Source organism: Bufo bufo, chromosome 9 (assembly GCF_905171765.1).
Source record: "Bufo bufo chromosome 9, aBufBuf1.1, whole genome shotgun sequence".
In the NCBI taxonomy this organism is placed as follows: Eukaryota; Metazoa; Chordata; class Amphibia; order Anura; family Bufonidae; genus Bufo; species Bufo bufo.
The window spans coordinates 5,615,079-5,622,898 of NC_053397.1; positions in this window are offsets into that span (position 1 = coordinate 5,615,079).

Here is a 7,820-nt window from a genome sequence, read left to right on the forward strand (position 1 = left end):
TATGTAGTGAGCTCCCTCTAGTGGTGACTGTATAATCTGTATGTAGTGAGCTCCCTCTAGTGGTGGCTGTATAATCTGTATGTAGTGAGCTCCCTCTAGTGGTGACTGTATAATCTGTATGTAGTGAGCTCCCCCTAGTGGTGACTGTATAATCTGTATGTAGTGAGCTCCCTCTAGTGGTGACTGTATAACCTGTATGTAGTGAGCTCCCTCTAGTGGTGGCTGTATAATCTGTATGTAGTGAGCTCCCTCTAGTGGTGGCTGTATAATCTGTATGTAGTGAGCTCCCTCTAGTGGTGGGTGCAGGTGGTAAAGAATTCTGTTCTGTAGCTGTCTTTTCGGAGGATATTGATCCCTGTATCAGAAAAGCAGCTGATATAATTTCTCATTGGATAAATCTCCCGCTTCTGCAGTGATGTAATCTACCCACATGACTTGTGCAGCCAATCACTGGCTTGTATCGGTCCCCTCTGCACACCCCTTCATCTGTGGCTGCGGTGGCCGTGGTTGGACGTCACCTGAAGTAATTTGGTGCAGAATGTGGATTTCATGTGAGGACAGACACGAGAGGTAATGGCGCCTCTACTCTTATTCTGGATATTTGGCTCCACTTCTTGTATACGGGGATCGGTCACTGTGGCGGTAGGGGGCGAGCGCCGTCCCACAGCGCAGAATCGGAGCGACATCCTGAGCATGCAGAAGTGACTGTCTACCGTCAAGCCTGGTCAGAGGGAGCCGAGGTCATGGGGGGGGCACTGCACCGCTGACCTGTATATAGCACCCCTCCCCCCCCCCACACTGTCTGCATTTCATGTGTCTGATGTTAATAAAGTTTTTCTGTGAATCGTACAAGGACCATTGTCAGATACTTTATCCTTCAGTCACCAGGTGCTGAAAACCCATCCTGCTCACACAGCTGAGGATTTGTTACAATGTATCTGTGATCTACAGAAGGCCTCGGGGGGCAGATTGTCATTTCATGGGGTCCTAATGGTTCCACCGCCTCCTGTGATGAGACAGATGATGTGATAACTTGCAAAAAGCATTCAAGATGAGTTGTCATCCTCTGAATTTTGTTTCCTGACAGCAAGCAGAGATATTGACTTGGTAATAGTGAGGCATCAGGGGGTTAGGGTATCTTCTGCTGTACTGTGAAGCGACGATTCTGTGCCCCTCCATCTGCGCCCGACTGTTGTGTCACCACCTGGGCCCCCAGAGGATCCTCCGCTTCTCTGAGGGTCCAGCCTGACCCTGATCAGGACCGATCCCGAGGAGGTCGGGACCCCGGGGTGGAGGCCGCAGGTCCGGCCATGTGTGGCGAGACCTCGGCTGTGGAAACCCATCTATGACCTGGTACAGCTGAGGGTATGGTGCAATGTCTCCACACATCTCGATCATGTCCTGAACTCGAGGCAGTTTCCTACACTGATAGACTGTAGCAAACCCTCAGCTGTTTGAGGAGGACTAGGAAAAGGATTTCAAGGCTATGTCCACCCTCACAGCTATTAAAGGGGATCTCTGGGCCTAGAAAAACATGGCTGGTTTCATCCAAAAACGTCCCCTCTGTCCAGAGGTTGTGGTGTTACAGTCGGACACTTCAGTGGAGCGGAGCGGATTTTCTACAGTTTTGTGTATCGCCACGGTAACGGACTACAAAGAGCCCATTGTAGTCAGTCTGTAGTCGGATCGCCGCTCCATACCTTCTTATAGTTCAGTAGTGAGACATAGGGGTTAAATGGAAGGGAATATGACGGCAGAATCAGACTGCACGGGGTTTGTTTGTAGTCTGTTACCATGGAGACACAGGCAGGAATCAAACAAATAGCAGATTTTTTATCAGATTGGACGCTGGTCTTTGGGCTGATGTTTTATTTTCAGGGTAATAAGGCAGGGAGTAAATCATCGCCAGCGCCTGCAGTCACCGCCTGAACGGTTAGCTGGCGGCGTATAACGATTACGAGCCCCGGACTATGGACTTTGACTGCAGAGCCGTTATATCGGGTGGGGGGGGTTATTATATCAGAAGAAGGAGCCAACACAAACATACAAGAGAAAAAGAAGAAGAAAGTACAAAGCGGCTGTGATGACGTAATCGCGCTTCTGCTTACAGGCCGCCTGCCCCCCTCCACCCTAATGCTGGGAGGGGCTCTGCTGACCCCCAGAACCCGCCACAGGCTGCCGACATCAGCGTTTATCCCTCACAAAACCTCCACAGCTGAAAGCAAAGTGCCAAAAACACAAAGCAGTGAATACACAGGAGGAAAACCAGTATAATGTGCATCCTGTATAGACAACCAGTATAGAATATACAGGAGGAAAACCAGTATAATGTGCGCCCAGCATAGACAACCAGTATATAATACACAGGAGGAAAACCAGTATAGAATATACAGGAGGAAAACCAGTATAATGTGTGCCCTGTATAGACAACCAGTATAGAATATACAGGAGGAAAACCAGTATAATGTGCGCCCAGCATAGACAACCAGTATATAATACACAGGAGGAAAACCAGTATAATGTGTGCCCTGTATAGACAACCAGTATAGAATACACAGGAGGAAAACCAGTATAATGTGTGCCCTGTATAGACAACCAGTGTATAATACACAGGAGGAAAACCAGTATAATGTGTGCCCTGTATAGACAACCAGTATATATTATACAGGCGGAAAACCAGTATAATGTGCATCCCTCTATTGATAACCAGTATATAATGCACAGGCGGAAAACCAGTATAATGTGCATCCTGTATAGACAACCAGTATATATTATACAAGCGGAAAACCAGTATAATGTACACTGCTCAAAAAAATAAAGGGAACACTTAAACAACACAATGTGACTCCAAGTCAATCGCACTTCTGTGAAATCAAACTGTCCACTTAGGAAGCAACACTGAGTGACAATCAGTTTCACATGCTGTTGTGCAAATGGGATAGACAACAGGTGGAAATTATAGGCAATTAGCAAGACACCCCCAATAAAGGAGTGGTTCTGCAGGTGGTGACCACAGACCACTTCTCAGTTCCTATGCTTCCTCGCTGATGTTTTGGTCACTTTTGAATGCTGGCGGTGCTTTCACTCTAGTGGTAGCATGAGACGGAGTCTACAACCCACACAAGTGGCTCAGGTAGTGCAGCTTATCCAGGATGGCACATCAATGCGAGCTGTGGCAAGAAGGTTTGCTGTGTCTGTCAGCGTAGTGTCCAGAGCATGGAGGCGCTACCAGGAGACAGGCCAGTACATCAGGAGACGTGGAGGAGGCCGTAGGAGGGCAACAACCCAGCAGCAGGACCGCTACCTCCGCCTTTGTGCAAGGAGGAACAGGAGGAGCACTGCCAGAGCCCAGCAAAATGACCTCCAGCAGGCCACAAATGTGCATGTGTCTGCTCAAACGGTCAGAAACAGACTCCATGAGGGTGATATGAGGGCCCGACGTCCACAGGTGGGGGTTGTGCTTACAGCCCAACACCGTGCAGGACGTTTGGCATTTGCCAGAGAACACCAAGATTGGCAAATTCACCACTGGCGCCCTGTGTTCTTCACAGATGAAAGCAGGTTCACACTGAGCACATGTGACAGACGTGACAGAGTCTGGAGACGCCGTGGAGAACGTTCTGCTGCCTGCAACATCCTCCAGCATGACCGGTTTGGCATTGGGTCAGTAATGGTGTGGGGTGGCATTTCTTTGGAGGGCCGCACAGCCCTCCATGTGCTCGCCAGAGGTAGCCTGACTGCCATTAGGTACCGAGATGAGATCCTCAGACCCCTTGTGAGACCATATGCTGGTGCGGTTGGCCCTGGGTTCCTCCTAATACAGACAATGCTAGACCTCATGTGGCTGGAGTGTGTCAGCAGTTCCTGCAAGACGAAGGCATTGATGCTATGGACTGGCCCGCCCGTTCCCCAGACCTGAATCCAATTGAGCACATCTGGGACATCATGTCTCGCTCTATCCACCAACGACACGTTGCACCACAGACTGTCCAGGAGTTGGCAGATGCTTTAGTCCAGGTCTGGGAGGAGATCCCTCAGGAGACCGTCCTCCACCTCATCAGGAGCATGCACAGGCGTTGTAGGGAGGTCATACAGGCACGTGGAGGCCACACACACTACTGAGCCTCATTTTGACTTGTTTTAACCTCCTCAGGACCGCCGTACGCAGGATTGCGTCCTGGCGGCGGCCCTGCTCTTCTGGGTGGACGCATATACGCGTCCTCTCGCGATGGCCGAGATTTCCTGTGAACGCGCGCACACAGGCGCGCAAGGTAAGCGAGTGGATCTCCAGCCTGCCAGCGGCGATCGTTCGCTGGCAGGCTGGAGATGCAATTTTTTTAACCCCTAACAGGTATATTAGACGCTGTTTTGATAACAGCGTCTAATATACCTGCTACCTGGTCCTCTGGTGGTCCCCTTTGTTTGGATCGACCACCAGAGGACACAGGTAGCTCAGTAATAGGTTGCACCAAGCACCACTACACTACACCCCCCCCTGTCACTTATTAACCCCTTATTCACCCTTGATCACCCTTGATCACCCCTGATCACCCCATATAGACTCCCTGATCACCCCCCTGTCATTGATTACCCCCCTGTAAGGCTCCATTCAGAGGTCCGTATGAATTTTACGGATCCACTGATAGATGGATCGGATCCGTAAAAATCATACGGACGTCTGAATGGAGCCTTACAGGGGAGTGATCAATGACGGAGGTGATCACCCCATATAGACTCCCTGATCTCCCCCCTGTCATTGATCACCCCCCTGTAAGGCTCCATTCAGAGGTCCGTATGAATTTTACGGATCCACTGATAGATGGATCGGATCCGTCAAAATCATACGGACGTCTGAATGGAGCCTTACAGGGGAGTGATCAATGACGGCGGTGATCACCCCATATAGACTCCCTGATCACCCCCCTGTCATTGATCACCCCCCTGTAAGGCTGCATTCAGATGTCCGTATGATTTTTACGGATCCACGGATACATGGATCGGATCCGCAAAACACATACGGACATCTGAATGGAGCATTACAGGGGAGTGATCACCCCATATAGACTCCCTGATCACCCCCCTGTCATTGATCACCCCCCTGTAAGGCTGCATTCAGATGTCCGTATGATTTTTACGGATCCACTGATACATGGATCGGATCCGCAAAACACATACGGACATCTGAATGGAGCCTTATAGGGGGGTGATCAATGACAGGGGGGTGATCACCCCATACAGACTCCCTGATCACCCCCCTGTCATTGATCACCCCCCTGTCATTGATCACCCCCCTGTAAAGCTCCATTCAGATGTCCGCATGATTTTTACGGATCCACTGATAGATGGATCGGATCCGCAAAACACATACGGACATCTGAATGGAGCCTTATAGGGGGGTGATCAATGACAGGGGGGGTGATTACCCCATATAGACTCCCTGATCACCCCCCTGTCATTGATCACCCCATATAGACTCCCTGGTCACCCCCCTGTCATTGATCACCCCCCTGTAAGGCTCCATTCAGACATTTTTTTGGCCCAAGTTAGCGGAAATTATTATGTTTTTTCTTACAAAGTCTTATATTCCACTAACTTGTGTCAAAAAATAAAATCTCACATGAACTCACAATACCCCTCACGGAATCCAAATGCGTAAAAATTTTTAGACATTTATATTCCAGACTTCTTCTCATGCTTTAGGGCCCCTAGAATGCCAGGGCAGTATAAATACCCCACATGTGACCCCATTTCGGAAAGAAGACACCCCAAGGTATTCCGTGAGGGGCATATTGAGTCCATGAAAGATTGAAATTTTTGTCCCAAGTTAGCGGAAAGGGAGACTTTGTGAGAAAAAAAAATAAAAAATCTATTTCCGCTAACTTGTGCCAAAAAAAAAAAATTCTATGAACTCGCCATGCCCCTCATTGAATACCTTGGGGTGTCTTCTTTCCAAAGGTCACGTGTGGGGTATTTATACTGCCCTGGCATTCTAGGGGCCCTAAAGCGTGAGAAGAAGTCTGGGATCCAAATGTCTAAAAATGTCCTCATAAAAGGAATGTGGGCCCCTTTGCGCATCTAGGCTGCAAAAAAGTGTCACATGTGGTATCGCCGTATTCAGGAGAAGTTGGGCAATGTGTTTTGGGGTGTCATTTTACATATACTCATGCTGGGTGAGATAAATAGCTTGGTCAAATGCCAACTTTGTATAAAAAATGGGAAAAGTTGTCTTTTGCCGAGATATTTCTCTCACCCAGCATGAGTATATGTAAAAAGACACCCCAAAACACATTGCCCAACTTCTCCTGAATACGGAGATACCACATGTGTGACACTTTTTTGCAGCCTAGGTGGGCAAAGGGGCCCACATTCCAAAGAGCACCTTTAGGATTTCACAGGTCATTTACCTACTTACCACACATTAGGGCCCCTGGAAAATGCCAGGGCAGTATAACTACCCCACAAGTGACCCCATTTTGGAAAGAAGACACCCCAAGGTATTCCGTGAGGGGCATGGCGAGTTCCTAGAATTTTTTATTTTTTGTCACAAGTTAGCGGAAAATGATTTTTTTTTTATTACAAAGTCTCATATTCCACTAACTTGTGACAAAAAATAAAAACTTCCATGAACTCACTATGCCCATCAGCGAATACCTTGGGGTGTCTTCTTTCCAAAATGGGGTCACTTGTGGGGTAGTTATACTGCCCTGGCATTCTAGGAGCCCAAATGTGTGGTAAGGAGTTTGAAATCAAATTCTGTAAAAATTGGCCGGTGAAATCCGAAAGGTGCTCTTTGGAATATGGGCCCCTTTGCCCACCTAGGCTGCAAAAAAGTGTCACACATGTGGTATCTCCGTACTCAGGAGAAGTTGGGGAATGTGTTTTGGGGTGTCATTTTACATATACCCATGCTGGGTGAGAGAAATATCTTGTCAAAAGACAACTTTTCCCATTTTTTTATACAAAGTTGGCATTTGACCAAGATTATTTCTCTCACCCAGCATGGGTATATGTAAAATGACACCCAAAACACATTCCCCAACTTCTCCTGAGTACGGAGATACCACATGTGTGACACTTTTTTGCAGCCTAGGTGGGCAAAGGGGCCCATATTCCAAAGAGCACCTTTCGGATTTCACCGGCCAATTTTTACAGATTTTGATTTCAAACAACTTACCACACATTTGGGCCCCTAGAATGCCAGGACAGTATAACTACCCCACAAGTGACCCCATTTTGGAAAGAAGACACCCCAAGGTATTCGCTGATGGGCATAGTGAGTTCATGGAAGTTTTTATTTTTTGTCACAAGTTAGTGGAATATGAGACTTTGTAAGAAAAAAAAATAAAAAAAATCATCATTTTCCACTAACTTGTGACAAAAAATAAAAAGTTCTATGAACTCACTATGCCCATCAGCGAATACCTTAGGGTGTCTACTTTCCGAAATGGGGTCATTTGTGGGGTGTTTGTACTGTCTGGCCATTGTAGAACCTCAGGAAACATGACAGGTGCTCAGAAAGTCAGAGCTGCTTCAAAAAGCGGAAATTCACATTTTTGTACCATAGTTTGTAAACGCTATAACTTTTACCCAAACCATTTTTTTTTTACCCAAACATTTTTTTTTTATCAAAGACATGTAGAACAATAAATTTAGAGAAAAATTTATATATGGATGTCGTTTTTTTGCCAAATTGCACACCTGAAAGTGAAAAATGTCATTTTTTTGCAAAATAATCGTTAAATTTCGATTAATAACAAAAAAAGTAAAAATGTCAGCAGCAATGAAATACCACCAAATGAAAGCTCTATTAGTGAGAAGAA